The following is a 21,477-nucleotide window of genomic DNA, read 5'->3' on the forward strand; positions in this document are numbered from 1 at the left end:
AAATAAGAAGCAAAGAGTGTACGTGTAGGATAGATGTGCTTATTATGCTTATGAATGCTTACAGGTGCAATGTACACGGTGACGGAAAAAACTATCTGTGCCTTTATTGTGGAAAAGAATTCGCAACGAAAGTAGATTTAGATGCCCACTCGGCCCGGGAACAGAGCACCCGAGAGATCGAGTGCGAGATATGCAACCACAAGGCCACAACACGGGCTCATCTCCGAGAACATCTCAAAACACACAGCGAGAAAAAAACACACGTTCACCATGTGTGCAAAGCCGCCTATAAACATATTAGTTCACTGTATAGGCACTATGGGCAAAAGCACAAATGACGTGTATACAGTGGTTTTACCTGTTTGTGATTTATTTGTGATTTACCCGTGATTTATTTGTGATTTACCCGTTATTTATTTGTGATTTACCCGTGAGTTAATTGTTGCGATAAAAGCATAATCATCAGATCTCAAGCATAATTAACATTTGAACCGTATCTGTTTATACCACGATGTTTACTTGTTGCGTTTTTTTTACTTTTTATTGTTTTTTTTATGTTTTGTTAATGCTACTGTTATATTATAGCAGTTGTGATTTGTATTGTGATTAAAATGTAATTTTATAATTGTGATTAATGCTTTACAATCAGATCTCAAGCATTATTAACATTTGAATAGTATCTGTTTATACCACGATGTTAACTTGTTGCGTTTCTTTTCTTTTAATTGTATTTTATTATTTTGTTAACGCTACTGTTATATTATAGCAATTGTTATTTAGATTGTGATTTACATGTGATTCAATGATGCCATTTAACACTGTTTCATTAATTAAAATTATTAATAAAACATACACTGCGTAGTGTTAATTTCTGAAACAAAATCTTGAACAATCTTCGTTGTTCGTTAACTGCATGGAGCAAATCAAACGTAAAAAGCAAAGACAACTGAGCATTTGTGTAATATTATACTTTGCTTTTATCCAAAATTTCTCAATTATCTATGCGACACAAAATGCTTAATGCCGAAATATAAAATGGAATATTAAATTAGGGCAGTTTAAATATTGTACAGTTTTGGACAAAAATAGAGTTATTAAAAAACGTTTAAATCAATGCTGTTAAAAGCTTCAATTAATTATTTGCAAGCAATTATGATAGGATTCACAAAGGCGACAATTAACACATACCATTAGCATTTATTTGAGTGAGATAAATATTCAGCACAATTGTGTCGTGTACTGAGAAAACTGGGCATAATGCATGTGCGTAAAGTGTCGTCCCAGATTTGCCTATGAAGTCAGCACAGGCTAATAAAGGACGACATTTTCCGCGTAAAGTGTCGTCCCAGATTTGTCTGTGCAGTCAGCACAGGCTAATCAGGGACGACACTTTCCGCCTTATCCAGATTTTCGCTAAGAAGAGACATTATTTAAACGAAACATTCCATAAAAGCGGAAAATGTCGAGCCTGATTAGTCTGTGCGCACTGCAAGGTCTGCCCAGGCTAATCTGGTATGACAAATTTGCGCACAAGCATTATGCCCAGTTTTCTCAGAACACGACACAATTAACTTAAATACGGAAAAAATAACACACTATGCACATGAATAATTATATACATCTCGCTAAGTCAAGCTACTAAAACACGGAATTCTTCAGAAAGGCGGTTTCTTATCAAATTTCTTCCATGTCTAGTCCAAGTCTGTACGTACGCAATAACTTGCTTTCGTTTCTCCTCGCACAGTCCCACCGTACACCTTAAGTTCCCCTGGCAACGGCATTTCGACTCGATTCCATTTTGGCCTCATTTGCCTTCGGTTTCACACGCAGTCTCCCTGAGTTGTCAAACTAGTGGTCACATATATTGAAATAAATACAAATAAATACATTACTACAGTTGAAATAACATGTGTTTTTTCTTTTAAATTTTACTTGAAATATTCTGCATGGACATATTACATGTATTTCCATAATAACAGTTTGTGCACGACTAAATAAGCTTTACGGACAAACAAAATTACCGAATATCGGAAGAGCTCTTGATGTTTGGTTCATCTTCACCTTTGCCATCGACGTTATATTGACCAACGAGTTTGTACACAATCCCTTTCGAGGTTGTATAGAAGAAGTGCCTGAAAGTTTTAACAATAGTTTGGGTTGGAATCTAAATGCATCGGAGGTCAATTTACGGCATAATATGAAATAAACACGACTTATAAGCCTGTTATCCACGATTGACTATATGAAAATAGAATGATAACATTTTTAATGATTTAATTTCTAATGAATTACCTGTAAACATATATTTATATTTTCTCATTTTAATAACATGTCACATAAAATGCATTGACAAATACATTATGTCTGAATTTCATTTCAGAAGTTTCTTATACGTGCATATTATGTTCATCTGTTCTGTTTAAAGATCTTAAAACTATACTTTTTATACACTGTACACGGCTGAACGCACACAGGACAGGGCACAGAATCACACGAAGACAGTAAATAGACACGAACTATTAAAGGGACGCACACATTTAAAATAATTGAAGGATATTGTTTGACAACATAGAAGTTACCAATTCTATACTAATAACAACTAGTCGTTCTAGCCGAATATCGACTTGCCGTGCTTGCTTTGAATTTCGTTGCTTGTCGTGTTAACCAAAGCGTTGATGTACATTAGAAATGTCATTAAGTGGTGTTTTCAGGTATTTTTTTCGGAAAAAAACACATTTTATATGGAATTAATCACGTCCGCACATATTGGTTCACTGCAAAAATGAATATAAAACAGATATTTTGGACGATTTCAAATGTGCTTGTCGTGCTTGCGTGCATTGTAACGTAAAAACTAGGAATTTGCCTCTAATGATAGACTAAACTACTCATCTGGTGACAAATATTTATATAACCGGGAATAGTGCTCAATTTTTCCCTTAGCCTGTGCCTTATTTCGTCAAAAAAGAGTAAATAATAAGATACTTACGTGGATTTTAAATTTCTAAGCGAGACCAATGTTGACAAATTTCTACTTAGCGTGCTAGCCAAAATGACGTCACAAACCACGTGGTATGGCCACACTGTTATTAATCTACCGCGCACATTCAAAAGCCAGCGAGGCGTAGTTGCAGCTCCTTATTGCTTCCCGGTTTCGAATGATACGACAGGCACGTGTTCTATTTCGTCGTTTTCCTTGTTATTAAAATATTATCAAACTATTTATAATATAACACTTTTGTTATTATATTATTTTAATGACATTTATAAAAACATGAAAATATGTGAAAAGTCATGTGCATGCATTTGATAAAGCTCTATTGATTCAAACGATCATATAACTGTAATATTGTCATTCCAAATCTGATACTTACTTATTTAACATTCCAAAAAGTAAAATTATGAGTTATTTAAGTATTAAACGAATTACTTTATACGCGATTATGGGGCAATAAAATGCAACTTGCTTATAATTCTGTTTTTTAATGCCTTTTCACCGTGAGATTGTGAGGCATCATGCTCATTCAGAAAAAAAAGTTTAAATTTTACATTTACTTCATGTTTGATAATGATGCCGATGTACGATTCGTATGAGAATTTTCTCAAACCGCAATATTTGAGTCATGTTCTGAGAACACAGGGCATAATGCATGTGCGTAAAGTGTCCTCCCAGATTAGCCTGTGCAGTTCGCACAGGCTTATCAGGGACGACGCTTTCCGCTTTTATGGTAATTTTAGTTTCAATGATATCCCTCCTTACCGAAAAATCAAGTTAAGGCGGAAAGTGTTGTCCCTGATTAACCTATGCGGACTGCACAGGCTAATCTGGGACGACACTTTACGCACATGTTTTTTTTTGCCAAGTTTTCTCAGAACACGACTCATAAAAACATGAGAACAAAGTGGTAATGTTGCAAACAGAATACATGCGTTGAAATACCAGGAAGTGAAATAAACTTTTACTATGACTAATAATTTCGTGTCTGCAATTGTTCTATTTACACACTTTTCGGACTTTGTCGCAAATTTTAAGCTGTTTTCTGTATCACAATATACTTCACACCATGCATTACCTTGCAACCGAAACGTTGCGCAGTTGGTAGCGGCACACCATGCATTACCTTGCAACCGAAACGTTGCGCAGTTGGTAGCGGCACACCATGCATTACCTTGCAACCGAAACGTTGCGCAGTTGGTAGCAGCACACCATGCATTACCTTGCAACCGAAACGTTGCGCAGTTGGTAGCGGCACACCATGCATTACCTTGCAACCGAAACGTTGCGCAGTTGGTAGCGGCACACCATGCATTACCTTGCAACCGAAACGTTGCGCAGTTGGTAGCGGCACACCATGCATTACCTTGCAACCGAAACGTTGCGCAGTTGGTAGCTGCACACCATGCATGACCTTGCAACCGAAACGTTGCGCAGTGGGTAGCGGCACACCATGCATTACCTTACAACCGAAACGTTGCGCAGTTGGTAGCAGCACACCATGCATTACCTTGCAACCGAAACGTGGCGCAGTTGGTAGCGGCACACCATGCATCACCTTGCAACCGAAACATGGCGCAGATTTGTTGTGTAACGCACGGTAGCGGCTATTTGACGTCAGAATGTTAGGAGTTTGTTGTGTAACGCTTGGTAGCGGCTATTTGACGTCAGAATGTTAGGATTTTGTTGTGTAACGCATGGTATCGGCTATTTGACGTCATAATGTAAGGATTTTGTTGTGTAACGCATGGTAGCGGCTATTTGACCTCAGAATGTTAGGATTTTGTTGTGTAACGCATTGAAGCGGCTTTTTGACGTCAGCATGTTAGGATTTTGTTGTGTAACGCATGGTAGCGGCTATTTGACGTCAGCATGTTAGGATTTTGTTGTGCAACGCATGGTAACGGCTATTTTACGTCAGCATGTTAGGATTTTGTTGTGTAACGCATGGTAGCGGCTATTTGACGTCAGGGGCCCGTCTTATCAAACATCGTACGACATTCTTACCTTACGATGCAATTTTCGAAGCGCCATATAAACGTAGCCGTCACATTCATAATTACTTTTGTTGAACAATTCCATTCATTCCCAAATAAAGCTGTCAAATATACATTATATTTGAAACATACAGATCATAATCACGTTTATCTTAAAATTACAAAATGCAATCGTAAGTAAACAATGTCGTTCGATCTTTGATAAGACGGACCCCAGAATGTTAGGATTTTGTTGTGTAACGCATGGTAGCGTCAAAATGTTGCGCAGTTGGTAGCGGCTATTTGACGTAAGAATATTGAGATTTTGTAACGCAATTTTCTGCACATCATCTTCCGAGCGAAATAGAAGTTTCGCAGTTGGTGGAAGCTCTGTCTGCTACTGATGCTTGGCAGAACGTCGATGTCGAGATTTCGAAACAAAAAAGCTTTTTTTTTCGTCAACATATATTTGCGACAGTGTCTTAAACATGTGTAAATTAAAAAAAATGCCATTAGATAGCATTTTAGGCACACTCCATGAAGCCTCTGTCTCGGAAAGGACCAAGTAAACTTCGAAATTCATTCACATAGAAAGTAGTTTGTTTAATCTTATACATCCTTGGTCTACATAATTTCAGGTAAGAGGTAGCAAAACTGTGGTGTTGTATTTATTTAAAAGGAGATAAAAAAAGTGTAACAATTATTGCATATTGATGTATTGTTTTTATTTCCATTAATAATTAAGCGGCAAACAAAAATACCGGGTACATAATGAATTTGATGTTCATTCATGTTAAGCGTATTTATTTATCAGTAACATATAAATGAAAATTTCCCTATGGGAGGAACAATGAACCACACAGCTCCTGTAAAAAAATTAAAATGAAAGAACCGAACGAATAACTTTTAACGGTATTTTTATAATGATATACGGGTATTACCGGTAACATGCTTAATGAGCGGAATCCATAAAATATATTTATTTCGGGTCTACATAGAGTTTCTGAGCCACAGAATGTTTGGCTATTCAGACAAGGGCGTGTCTATTCACGAACACTCTGGCCCAACAGTCTGAATGTAGGGTTTGCCGGCGTAACAAGATCACGCGCACGGATACACAGGTCGTCGATCGTGACAGCCAGCTAGAGTTCCGTTTGCTGCAACACGAACCCGATCAGCTAATCTTCAATTGCCTGTCCTCTCGAGATGGCCCTGCTTGCTCAGCTGTTTCAGTTGAAGGTCATCGTCTGCCAACTGGTCAATGTGGATGTCGGTATGTTGTCGGTGCGACTGACCTGTCGGACGCAATGAATCTCTGTGTACCGTAAGACCTCTTGTTTCTCTTCCACATAGTAGGCCTTTTAACGGCCACGAACTGCTGGGGAGCTTGTGATCACTTCGCCCTCGCGGATCTGCACTGAGCACGAACTGCTGGGGAGCTTGTGGTCACTTCGCCCTCGCGGATCTGCACTGAGCACGAACTGCTGGGGAGCTTGTGGTCACTTCGCCCTCGCGGATCTGCACTGAGCACGAACTGCTGGGGAGCTTGTGATCACTTCGCCCTCGCGGATCTACACCGAGCAGTCTTCTACATGTACAACGAAATCCGCGTTTTAACTGTCCGATATCATCACGTACTGGTACTCTATGTACACCGCGTTTTAACTGTCGATATCATCACGTACTGGTACTCTATGTACAACGGTACAATATCTGTCGATCCGATATCATCACGTAATGTTACTTATGTACAACGGTAAAATATCTGTCCGATATCATCACGTACTGGTACTCTAACGAATTGTCAACGGGTACTCTGTACAACTGAATCTTCCAATATCATTCACGTACTGGTACTCTATGTACAACGGTACAATATCTGTCCGCTCTCATCACGTACTGGTTACTTCCTATGTACAACGGTACAATATCTTGTCGATATCTATCACGTACTGATTACTCTCTGTACCCACGGTACAATTATCTTGTCCGATATCATCACGTACTGGTACTCTATGTACAACGGTACAATATCAATAGTAAGATCCAATGTAGTTACACTGAATCCACTGACACTTAACTCCATCACAGCACAGCCTGCCGCGCAGAGCAGGACTTTAGATCCGGGTTCTTTTCTTCGGTTCGAACCAACAAGCTCTTGGTGTGGATCTAGGTAAGGACGAAGTCTTCCATTTTTGCGGCAGTGCATTATCAGCTTGTTAAAAAGGTAACTTCCAAGTGTCAAGGTAATCTGAATGATGGACTTTGCAAGCATATTAGGCCTAATATTACGGTAATGCTTATCGAAGATTGGATAGTAATAATCACCAATCAGATTCGAAAATAATAATTTCTGTAAAATAAATTAATCATTGGAAATTACTTTGAATGTAGTGCAAACATACATAAATGTTATATATACTATACGGCTTGGTCTTTTAAAGCACGTGTTATTTAATAGCTGATACAATATGTAATGAGCGTCTATACATTTTCGGACACTTCCTTTTATTTTTTTACTCTAAATTCTGATATAATTACAATTTTAATGCTAAAATTGCACTTTGAAAATTAAATGAGGTTATTTGCATATAAATGTATAAGCACACCATTAACAAAGTCCTTTTAAATTCTAAAGTTTACCATTTACCAATTGTTTAGCATACACAACAATTCAGAATACATTTGAAAGTGAAACCTTCTGTTGTACTCACATTTCCACGAATACAATTATACTCGGCATCGTAGACATGGGGTCCGCTTAGAGACCGGGTAATAATATAGAGACCACGATATACACCCGAGTACTGGCTCTACCCAGAAAACGGACCCGATAACGTTCCAATGAGCCTTAGGCTTCCGATGCAAATATAAGACGCGTTCTGAGAAAACTGGACATAATGCATGTGCGGAAAGTGTCGTCCCAGATTAGACTGTGCAGTCCGCACAGGCTAATCAGTGACGACACTTTCCGCTTTTATGATATTTTTTGTTAAAGGAAATCTCTACTACATGAAACTCCAGCTAAGGCGCAAATTGATATCCCTGATAAGTATGTGCGGACTGCACAGGCTAATCTGGGATGACACTTAACGCATACGCATTAAGCCCAGTTTTCTCAGTACGCGACTCATATAATATTTCTTATGGATCAATGTCCACACAAAACATATTTATTTTCTATCTCCGTTGAGTTCAAGTATTAAGGGGATTTAGGCCTAGAGGGGTATAGTAAAACTAGGATATCCCTTCTTCGGCCACGGTTCATGTCACTTTCGGACGTCAGCGATATTTTCACAAACTACCCATCCATTGTATATAACATGTATAAACGCATACACTTCTGTGAATTGAATACTCCAGGTGGGCGGCAACGACTATACGTTCTATATGAGACAAATGAATAAATTTCAACACCTTTACGACAGACGCATACAATTAAGCATATATAAGTACGAAAAATATTCGCAAATAAGCTTCATTAAGGTGTTTGAGTTCAAATGTTGAGCGAAGAGTGCGTTTTTTTTGTTGAAAGAAATGGCCATTTCAACTACCAAGGATTTCCATTAAAACTGCTATCCCGTTTTACGGGTGGTCACTATTAAATTAAATTCGCGTTTCGGTGTTTAATGATGTGAAAATATTATTGAATTAAAACGTTTGCAAAGAGGACAAATGAAGTGCGCATCTGGCTAGCGGTCGGTGCGTGAAGTTGATGAAAAATAACAATATTGCAGACACTCGATTAGTGTTGAACTTGTTATATAAATAAGGTGGCCTCCAGACCGTCAATCGTGATTATGTTTGAATAAAAACAAACTTAAAACACCTTTGTACAAATAATAAACTAGAAACAACCTATATAAAACATGTCAAACTAATTTATGTGATGCGTTTATACCAAGTTCATGCTCAAATGTAATTCTCAACAAACCGTTCATGTCGTTGTTTGACAACACGTTTAAAAAAGAGTGTAAAGTACCATTGGCACAGATGGGCAAACTTGTATTGAAATTTTCCTGTGCTGGGCATCGAACCCGGGCCGCCAGGTTGAAAAGCATGAATCCTATCAGCTAGACCACACCGAGTGATGTTAATTATGATATCATTTATTTAAGTTTAAACGGGATTTTTTTGTTAGATAACACACGTTTTAAATTATTTAACCAAAATAAATATGTTATGTAAGGCCATCATTCATATCAATGTCCGTGTCGGGGTTTACACACTTCTTTTTCAAATGTCCGTCTCCGGTTGCGGTGTTTACCCATTTATGCCTAGTGGACTCTCCCATTCTTCTAAATTCGATCAATTTATTTCCCAAATTAGGGATGTCCAGTATATGTATTCCTATATTTAGAATTTTTCTTACAGAAATTCCTGTAAGCAAACAGCGCAGACCCTGATGAGACGCCGCATCATGCGGCGTCTCATCTGGGAGTACGCATCATGCGGCGTCTCATCTGGGTCTACGCTGTTTGCCAAGGCCTTTTTTCTAGACGCTAGGCATAAATGGGTTAAAATATATGTGCTACTGCGTAGGCTGGCCTGGACATACGCGTAGTCGATACGGCATAGGGTCCTTTTTCTCACGACTGCACACAATGTGTACAACGCCTCGTTTTCTGGTTTCAAATACATCTAGAAATAAAACGATTAATGATCAGCAGATCACAGAGCACGGCTCATACATTTGCCATAAAAGTTTATTTATTATGGGTTCTATTTACAGCTATCCGCGTGACGTACCGCTTAAAAAACACATTAAACGGTTTAAGGCTATGGCGCGATATATAAATATATCATGTTTATTTTAAAGGGATTGTCAACCACGACGACGAAGAAAAGAAAAGTTGTAAAATACTGTATTTTTACTATTATTAGTTTATATTCATTAAAATATCAGGACTGGTATATTACATTACTTGAAAAAAGTTGTTGAGTTTTCATATTTTCAGTATATTTGGTAATTACATTTACTGGATATGTCTTCCAGGTCACTACCAGTTAACTATAAATAACGCCAGTAGATTGATCATCATCTTCACGTGGTAAACCCAGGAATGCAAATTATGCATGCGTAGTGAATTGTATATATCTAATATATTAAATGATAAATCCACTTGCGTTAGTTATAGTGTGTATATTGTTATGTCACCTATTTTCGCGATGTACTTTCGATTTCACATCGCGAAATTTTAGTACCTTATATACTGAAAATATGAACTTTTTTCAAGTAATGTAATATACCAGTCGTGATATTTTAATCAATATAAACTATTATTGTAAAACAATACGGTATTTTAAAACTATTCTTTTTTCGTCATTCGTGGTTGACAGTCCCCTTTTAAAGCCTCTATTAATTTCCATGCACCTTATACAAGCTTGATAACCACGTGTTCTGGTCCATACACGTGTATCTTGAAATCTGTTTTATGTGTACTGACTGAACGCGCAATTCATCGTCTGAAGTTGGTTGTGTAATTTGGCGTTTTCTAATGAATAAAAAAATCAAGGACAAACAATTATGTATTGTGCTTATATAAAAAAATTTATATAAAGACAACTTTTTTTGTTTGTATAAGAAGTGTTCTTATTGTTACGCAAGAAACCAATTTTATCTCATGAATAAAAAATCAAGGACAACAATTATGTATTGTGCTTCTATAAAAAAATATATAACGACAACTTTTTTTGTTTGTATATGAAGTGTTCTTATTGTTACGCAAGAAAACAATTGCGGGAGAGCAATCCAGATTTGACCTTTTTTTATTTTATTGCGAGTGAAATACGGATATCAATTTTCCAGTTTCTATTTTGAGCGCAGATAAATTAAGCTTTCAAGAGGATAAAGCAGCGATGAAGAAGACATTGTTTTTTCCGTTTTATTAAACGAGAAATTCGTGCGTCAGAAGGCAACGGATGCCCCCCGCTATGTGTCGCTGGGCACAGAATTAATTGAAAATACTTAACATAGCTTGTATATATCAGTCGCTTTCAACTGTCGTTACCTATTTCAGAATTGTGACGGTTACCACAGCTGATGCAACATTGTATAGCATATCGGTTTGAAGTGATAAAAAGGCCAATTTACTATAAAACAATAGAATGTACAGTCATCTACGAGGACCATGCAAAACGTAATGCACAATCGAGCATTATTGCTGTTGCGTACGGAATCCGGATAGTGCCTTTTAAATCAAAGAACGACCCACGACACTCGAAGCGATACACGATATTTTGCGCGATAGTCGCGGTGACGCACGATATTTTGCGCGACGGTCGCGGCGACGCACGATATTTTGCAATACGGTCGCGGCGACGCACGATATTTTGCGCGACAGTCGCGGCAACGCACGATATGTTTAACACGATATATCGCCCTTGTGTCGGTAGCCCAAAAGGCGATATATCGTGTTAAATATATCGTGCGTCGCCGCGACTGTCGCGAACAAATTTCGTGCGTCACCGAGACTGTCGCGCAAAATATCGCGTATCGCTTCGTGTGTCGTGTGTCGCCTTTGATGATAGAAGGACGAGATCATGGATGGAACTATCCGGATCCCGTAGTTGCGCGCGAACAGTCGTCTGGAAATGATAATAATCGTGTGGCAATTTATTTCAAAATGAAATTTTGCTCGTCAAAGTTATGGGCCGTAAACATGCTTGTACTTGAACACATATAAGGAAAGCATATACATGTATTCGGAACGAAGAGTGTCAGGTCTGACATGAGCATTCAGTCAAGCAACATGGCTTTGCTCACAACGAATCGTCTTGATTTGACGATCTGCTTAGACAATGCAGTTTTGAATTACTTAATGCGCTACAAAGTTATGGGCCTACCTACTGAAAGCAACATAAGCGCCTAAAGTAGCGCCTTTATTAACTTTTTCCGCTAATACATTTCGATCGTTAACTAAGGTTAACCCATAGTTTTCACTTTAGCGTAAAGATAAATGATCATTGATATCTGTGCATGTGTCCGGTTTTAAAAGGATTTAAATGTAGAATACCCAACAAAAACGCGGGTGTGTAATTTCTGTGACGGATAAAATGCATAAATGATCGTAATGTGTGCCCTTGTTTGAGCATTTTAAAACTAATCAGTACCCTTTTTTGTTTATGGATTCCGTGTCGTTTTTCATTTGACAAAAATATCTGTGAAAACCAATGTAATTTGTATCTGTTTTCGGGAAAGATGCTTACTTGCAATTACTGTGACTTCCACAATTAAAAAAAAAATCACTAGTGTGTGCAAGTTCAAACTTGTTAGTTGGGACATAAAGGAAAGTGCGAGTTGATTTAAACCATGCGTGCACTGTATCTGCACCTGTACAATCAGACATACGCTTTGATATCGTTTAACTCGTGTTTAATAATTTGCGATACGTGAAAAATATACTTTTAATAACGTTGAAATGATGTGTTTATGTCCATGAATATATTGCATGATTATAGTTACATTTACATGAAAGCATGAATTTAAATTGTAAAATGTTGCATAACCGCTCTATTTTTATTAAGATTTTTTAAAGTCAAACCCACTTGTTAGCTATAACAAACGGTCGTCACGTACATCAATCTGTAGGAATGCATGCTTATGTTTTAATATATAAGTTATTTGCTTTATCTGTACATATTTGAAACCTTTTTATCCATGATTTTCCTTTCATACGCGTTTAAGGGTGTCTTCTAAATATTGATATTAGGTTGTCGAACAATTTGGGTTTTGTCGCAGTTACAATTATAGCAACGGTTTAATGTTACAGGCTTGTGAATGCAATTGTTGCATTAAAATGCTTTGAAAACGTTTATACGTGCGGTTTGCTCGTTAATAAATCAGTTGAGCAAACCAATGATACACAAGTAAAACAATGTTGGAAGATCTCATGTTGCACTGGTTCGATGACTCGCTTAACCCTGTCTCACCAAGTCGACTGTCGCATGAGACGTTAAAACGAGTTTCAAAGTACTAGGTGCTTCACACCGGTCACTAAAAGACGAGTTTCAGTGTACCAGCTACTTGACAACGGGCACTAATAGATGCATTTCAATGTACCAGGTACTTCCAACCGGGCACTAATAGACGAGTTTCAGTGTACAAGTACTTCATATCGAGCACTTATAGACTAGTTTCAGTGTACAATATACTTTATACCGTGCACTAATAGACGAGTTTCAGTGTACCAGGTACTTCCCACCGGGCACTAATAGACGAGATTCAGTGTACCATGCACTCCACATCAGGTACTTAAAGACGAGTTTCAATCTATCAGGTACTTCACACCGGGCACTAAAAGACGAGTTTCAATGTACCAGCTTCTTCACAACTGGCACTAAAAGACGAGTTTCAGTGTTCCAGGTAATTCACAACGGGCACTAAAAGACGAGTTTAAATGTACCAGGTACTTCACAACGGACACTAAAAGACGAGTTTCAGTTTTACAGGTACTTAACAACGGGCACTTATAGACGAGTTTAAATGTCCCAGGTACGTCACAACGGGCACTAATAGACGAGTTTCAGTGTACCAGGTAATTCACATCGGGTACTAATAGACGAGATTCAGTGTACAAGGTACTTCACACCGGGTACGAAAAGACGAGTGTCAATGTACCAGGTACTTTACAACGGGCACTACTAGACGTGTTTCAGTGTACCACGTACATAAAAATGGGCACTTATAGACGAGCTTCACTGTATTAGGTTCTTTACAGCGGGCACTAAAAGACGAGGTTCAGTGTACCAGGTACTTCACACCGGGCACTAAAAGACGAGTTTCATTGTACCAGGTACTTCACAATGGGCACTTAAAGACGAGTTTCAGTGTACCGGGTACTTCACATCGGTCACTAAAAGACGAGTTTCAGTGTACCAGGTACTTCACACCGGGCACTAAAAGCCGATATTCAATGTACCAGGTACTTCACAATGGGCACTAAAAGACGAATTTCAGTGTACCACGTACTTCACAACGGACACTAAAAGACGAGTTTCAGTGTACCAGATACTTCACAATGGGCACTCAAAGACGAGTTTCAGTGTACCAGATACTTCACAATGGGCACTCAAAGACGAGTTTCAGTGTACCAGATACTTCACAATGGGCACTCAAAGACGAGTTTCAGTGTACCAGGTACTTCACAATGGGCACTAAAAGACGAATTTCAGTGAACCAGGTACTTCACATCGGGAACTGAAAGACGAATTTTTGTGTTCCATGTACTTTACACTGGGCACTTAAATACGAGTTTCTGTCTACCATGTATTTCACACCGCGCACTAAATATGAGTTTCAGTGTACCATGTATTTCACACCGCGCACTATAATATGAGTTTCAGTGTACCAGGTACTCCACACAGGGCACTAAATGACGACTTGTAGTGTACCAGATACTTCCTTACGGACACTAAAAGACGAGTGTTAGTGTAGCAGGTACTTCACATCGGGCACTTAAACACCTAATATCGTCTTATGATCGGGGAGTCTTTAATCTGGATTATCCCCCGTAATTGGTGGGTTGCCATCAATCTCCATTTATTATAAAGAAATATTCGAAATAAGATATGTCATGAAAGATAATGTATCAGTACCAGAACATTATGGTGAATTTGTAGATGAGTCATCTAAAGGTTAACGGTGGTGGATAAAAGTAGTTTAGGATGCCCGCACCATACATTTGCCCTGAATCATTCTTAAAGCAATAAGAATAGTGTAACACAATTTTATTTGTATTTCCCCATAAAGCATGAACCCTTCTGATTTGATATATTGACATGCGAGATCTGATTTGATATTTGACAAGCGATATATGATAGTTGTCGTCTATAAGTTTATTCAAATCGTGATCGGTGTCAAAAATGGCCATACGCCAGAGGTACTATTATTTATAGATACTCACACAAAAAATTTATTATTTAAATGTTCTCTTATAAATGTTATATTTGGTATGTATTGTATCAGACATAAATTAAATTTGTCCTGCTATATTGATATGATTGTTATTGTGTCAGTTATTTACCATAGAGACAATCAATAGCATTTTTGTAGATGGACCGCGTTTTGATGTTGATCCAGTATACATAAATAAAGCTTGTTTTGCATGTGTTTTAACATATCTGTGAAACTTGCCATACTCCAACATCTACATTCATCGCTGAATTCGATTAAGGTATGTATTGCGCGAACACAGACCCGACTCATTATTCGGTTTGGTATTTAACTTCGTGCCTTTTCGGAATGCTTCTTCGAGAACCGCTATCTGTTACTACGAAAACATGAAGAGAAAAATAAATATCGTCGAACACAGACCTGACTCTTTATTCAACATTGAATACAAGTTACTAGTATTTAAATTGGAACTGCCATGGTGTTCTTGTTTATTAAATGTGAATTGTGATTAATTATGGGTTAAGTATCAGGTTCGGTGAAACTTAAAACCTTTTTAATCAGACACCCTACCTCCCACGTAGAATTAACCGTTCCAAAGCCAGGCCACAACAGTTAATATTTTTTATGCTTAATGTTGAATGGTGAATGGAATGTCCTGCAATAATGCAAATGGCCACATGTCTTAAATATAAGACTAGCAAATGTTGATAATTGTATTATGTGTATTATGGTCTTGCTATTTTGACTGGAGATCTTGTTCGCCGTTGGATATATCAGAGGGACCTCGTTTCTGATCTCAAATATTTAAAGGATCCTTTGTTTTGAAACATGTACACGTTTGTGATATACCCTATTAAAACTTCACCGCCGTTGAAGGTTTAAAAGTGTGTTATTTTTAACCCTGCATATTGATCCGCAATCAATCAATCCATATTGCCATTTGCACATAAACATGTTATAGCAGCACTTCTATATTGGTATACGCGTAAAGATAAATGACATGTCATAGCAGCACTTCTATATTGGTATACGCGTAAAGATAAGTGGAAATCAAAAGTGTTTTATGTACACGATGCAATTGTTATAAGAACTCATGTCTACAAAACGTGCACACGTAAATGATAGTTTGACAAGACGGCATGACAGGTTCATGTTCATTTTATTACTTAGGATTTTATTTCTACTAATAATGGCCCAAGCCATGATTAGTATCCCATGACACAGTTTATTATTTTCTTTATTGAGAATTTACAAATCCGGGACCTTTTGTCACACGATAAAGGAAACACCAACACCTTATTAAAAGACGTTCTTGTAGTTGAAAGTGTATGTTGAACATTTTCAATTCGACGTACTATTTTTAAGCAACGATTTATAAACATGTTCAATATTCAATTTTGTAGAAATCGTTAGTGTTTATGGTGGTAGATTTGGCTATATCAGTCTTCGCCTTAAAAATGGTAAGTCAGTCGCTAATACGCAAACACGAAAGAACGACGAATGTCATATTTGTCGCTCTGGTGTGTCTGCGTGTATGAGCCCTTATACCTTTACCTTTATCAATTGCCCTGAGAGCATAGAGCATGCGTTTGCGAACCAAACTACTTGAATGAGTATTTCTAACAAAAGAAAGGAATTAACATATATGTAGTTTATATTTAATAGAATTAATTAATAGTCATTCAATAATACAATTCATTTTACAAATACTCCAGTTATGATAAAAGTTATTATTTATTTCCGCTGTTTTCGTCAAGTAGTCGGTGAAATGTTGTATGCCTTGTACAAATGTTGTCTTTTGCTAGCATTTAATACACTATGCAACACATATTAAATTTATTTTACCTATGTTAATATGAATTTGCGTCAATGACTCAAAGTCACTCAAAAGCTATTTGACTTTGATTCCATGCGTTTGTTTTTATTCCCTTGTTTAGGGTTAACGGCCTTTTGGGACTTATGAACAATATCAGAAACTAATTGGTTGTAAACAACGTCTGTAAAATCTGAGATTTGTTTAACTCTTTCAGTGCGGGAACCGAATTTTAAAGGCCTTTGCAAACAGTTTGGATCCAGATGAGACGCCACAGAACGTGGCGTCTCATCTGGATCCAAACTGTTTGCTATTCTGATAGTATTCTTTGAAAAAAAATCGAAGAAAATGCTAATTTTAGAAATTCAACAGACGACATTTTAGCAGACGACAAATTTCCTAGCATGCAAAGGGTTAAAGAAAACATTATTTGCTGTTTTGTTCATATTAGGAGCAATAATTTTAACCAATGTACAACATGTAATTTATAATGCCACTGGTACCATAGCATTTGAATTTAGTGGTTATTAAGTACGTTTCTATCTGAACATAAGAAATTCAGCGGATTATGAGGGAATTACGATGCTTCATAATGCATCAATAAAGGGAATGGTTATAAAAAAACATCAGCTATTTATTGTTCACAATTATGTGTTAAAACTAGACTATAAATTGTTTACAATTACGTGGTGCTACAACGCAAATATTTTATCTAAGGCACGAGATTAAGACACACACAATTCTTGATACAAAAATGTATGCACGCGCGTGTGCAATTCAAGAAGCGAACCGGTGTACAACGTACGGCAAGCCCTCGTGTTCGATTCATGATTCAAACGTGCAATCTAAAATACACTTAATGCATTAAGTTGAATTCATTTTCGTTGGTGACTGCACACGTTATGGTTATTTTATAAAAACACATAATACATGTACCAGAGGGGGTAATCACGTGACAAACAAGATGGCGACGTCCATGCCGAGGCAGGTATCTTTCGTCGTTTTATACGCTATATTACTTGTATATTTTTTATTCCGCACTCTTTCCAGCCATATTAGGAAGAAAGTTACTGGCTATTATTTCATTGTAATATTCGTTCTATATCTCGACTTAACTCGGTGCGAAATTTCTTAGCGGGATGACCTAATAGGGCACCACTTAGAAAATGTGCGGGGAGTAAAGTCGATATCTAAAGCGAATTAAAATACGAAATAAACGCTAATCACCTGTTTACTGATATGACTGGAAAGTGAGCGTCATTTAAAAATTAAACAGAAGTAATTAATGGTGCAAAACGGCGAAAAATAACCGTATCGGTATGGACGTCTCCATCTTGCCTATCACGTGCTTACCCCCCCCCCCCCTCTGTGTACGAGTTTTATGACATGTTTAACGAATTCTTACACATTTTTACAAATAAAGGTTCTTCAGTTTACCGGCTAGAAACCGAAACCGGCAAATATTAACCGGTTAATGTTTTTTTCTAGCTACGTGCATCCCTAAATATATATATATATATATATATATATATATATATATATATATATATATATATATATATATATATATATATATATATATATATATATATAAGAATATTTTTAATATGAAAACTACCATTTCATCACCAAGTCTGTATTTTTATGCCATTTTTAGTTGAATTAATAACTACAGTAATGATTTAACTGAGCATACATAATGTGTTCTACAAAATATAACAGGTAACTGTTCAATGGTTGTGTAAAACGAAATGAACTAAGATAACCGACCCTTGTATAAAAAGAATGGTTTCAAAGTATATCCGGTGGGGCTTAGAATAAAAGAACGACGAAGCTTGGCTGATATAAAGCTCTTAAAGGGATCTTTTCACGCTTTGGTAAATGGACAAAATTGAAAAAAGTTGTTTCAGATTCGCAAATTTTCGTTTTAGTTATGATATTTGTGAGGAAACAGTAATACTGAACATTTACCATGGTCTAATATAGCCATTATATGCATTTTTTGATGATTTTAAAACCTAAAAAATTATAAAGCGTTGCAACGCGAAACGATTGAATAATTTAGAGAGTTCTGTTTTTGTCGTTAAATTTTGTGAAACTACGAAGATTGCTTATATAAGGTATAAAATACGTCAAGTATGTGTACTCGGCGGAATAGCTCAGTAGGCTTAAGCGTTTTTACTTCAGGACTCTGGCAGGACTCCAGGGGTCACTGGTTCGAAACCTGCTCCGGGCAATGTTCTTTTCCTTTTTTTAATTTTATTCTTGATTTTTTACTGGAGCTTTTACGATCCAATGTTTACATTTATCAATATAAAGCATTTAATGAATAAGTTAAAAAATGCCAAAATCTGTGAAAAGGCCCCTTTAACATGAAAACAAATCAGGCATTTGTGTACATAGTCATCGTTAAAGGGGTCTTTTCACGTTTCGTTAAGTTGACAAAATTATAAAAAAATTGTTTCAGATTTTCAAATTTTAGTTGTAATTATGATATTTGTGAGGAAAGAGTAATACTGAACATTTACCATGCTCTAAAATATCCATTATATGCACCTTTTGACAATTTAAAAACCTGAAACTTAGAAAGCGTTGCATCGCCAAATGGTTGAATAATTTAAAGAACTGTTGTTGTCGTTATATTTTGTGATACTACGAGGATTGCTTAAATTAAGTATAAAATTCATCCTAAATTTTATGAGATTGGCTAAGTGGTCTAAGCGGTAGACTTTTTTTCTCCAGGGGTCAGTGGTTCGTGCAATGTTGAGGGTCACTTTAATTTCTGTCTTTAATTTTATTCTTATTTTTTACTTGAGCTTTTTAGTTCCAATTTTTACATTCATCAATATAAAGCATTTAATGACAAACTTCAATACATGCCAAAATCTGTGAAAAGGTCCCTTTAAGGTATGACCGAATAATGTTGCTGCAATTACAGAATGATGAAGGAAGAATGAACGAAAGTGACGATTTTATAAATTGATAAATAAAGCGACAAATAAGTTATACATTATTTCATAGAATGGGAAATTGAATACTTAAATGAATAAATTATTTCTTGAAAGTAATTAAGAATGAACTCATGAATGACTTTGTTTGTAAGAACATTTATGTAATTGAACATAAGCGAACATATATAGAATTCAAGGGCATGTCTTACGAAATAAAACATAACCAAAACATGTGTATCCCTGCTTCTATACTTCCGCAATATTAAACCCATAATCTCCAAATGCTTCAAACCCTAGAATGCTGATGTTTATGTGCTTTCAACATGCAATCGTATTAAAGTAACATTACTATTCAAAATCAACGAAAATTTCTTACAATTGCTCGTAAAATAAACTTAACCAATTAAAAATCAGTGTCCCTTTTGGCGACGCCGAAATTTCAACGTCAGATGTGGTCTGGTAAAATAGATGTTCGTAGATACAAAATGCTCGTTTTTATTATTGTTTTGCATATCTATTCATACGACACATGAACACTAAAATGGTGTTCGTGTGTCGTATGAATAGATATATTCGCAGGAATTAATTGTGGCCACAAATAAATAAAAACGAGCCTTTTGTATCTAAAAAAATCTATGTAATCATACCACATCTAGCGTTTAAATTTTGGATATTGCTATAAGGAACACTGCTTGTTTAGGTGTTAACTTTATTTTACGAAATACTTAACGAAATGTTCGTTGATTTTGAGCATTATAGAGACTTAAACATTACATCGGACTGTGTTCGTATTCAATAGACCTATGTTAAAAGGGCCTTTTCACAGATTTTGGCACTTTTTAACTTATTCATTAAATGCTTTATATCGATAAATGTAAACATTTGATCGTAAAAGCTCCAGTAAAAAATCAAGAATAAAATTAAAAAAGGAAAAGAACATTGCCCGGACCAGGTTTCGAACCAGTGACCCCTGGAGTCCTGCCAGAGTCCTGAAGTAAAAACGCTTTAGCCTACTGAACTATTCCGCCGAGTACATATTCTTGACGTATTTTATACCTTATATAAGCAATCTTCGTAGTTTCACAAAATTTAACGACAAAAACAGAACTCTCCAAATTATGCAATCGTTTCGCGTTGCAACGCTTTATAATTTTTATGTTTTAAAATCGTCAAACGATGCATATAATGGCTATATTAGACCATGGTAAATGTTCAGTATTACTGTTTCCTCACAAATATAATAACTAAAACGAAAATTTGCGAATCTGAAACAACTTTTTTCAATTTTGTAAATCTACCAAAGCTTGAAAAGATCCCTTTAAAGTTTCGCTGCTAAATGGTGATTTTAGCACAGTAATTACATCCAATGGATAATAGAAGTTTTGTATTGATAAAGAAACTGACAAAGACTGAATTTACCCCATTTTTGCCTAGCGTCCAGAAAAACGGCCATGGCAAACAACGTAGACCTAGATGAGACGCCGAAGGTGTGGCGTCTCATCAGGGTCTGCTCTGTTTGCTTAAAGGAATTTCTGTAAGAAATATTCTAAATATAGAAATAAATATACTAGACATCCCTAATTTTGGAAATAGATTGATCTTATTTAGAAGGATGGGAGAGTCCACTAGGCATAAATGGGTTAACGCATACTTGACACATTTTTCTTTTGTGAGATCATGGCATCAATACAGAAAAAAAGTCCTATCGGTTAACATCAGTTAGAATTGTTTTAATGTTTCGGTAACATAAGCTCGCTCTACGTTCATTTTAATGCATGGATATCGAATATATGACTTTCGTTGTCACACCATATCATTTATATGAACAACGAAACGCCAGAAACATA

The sequence above is a fragment of the Dreissena polymorpha genome, chromosome 5 (assembly GCF_020536995.1).
Source record: "Dreissena polymorpha isolate Duluth1 chromosome 5, UMN_Dpol_1.0, whole genome shotgun sequence".
Taxonomy (NCBI): Eukaryota; Metazoa; Mollusca; class Bivalvia; order Myida; family Dreissenidae; genus Dreissena; species Dreissena polymorpha.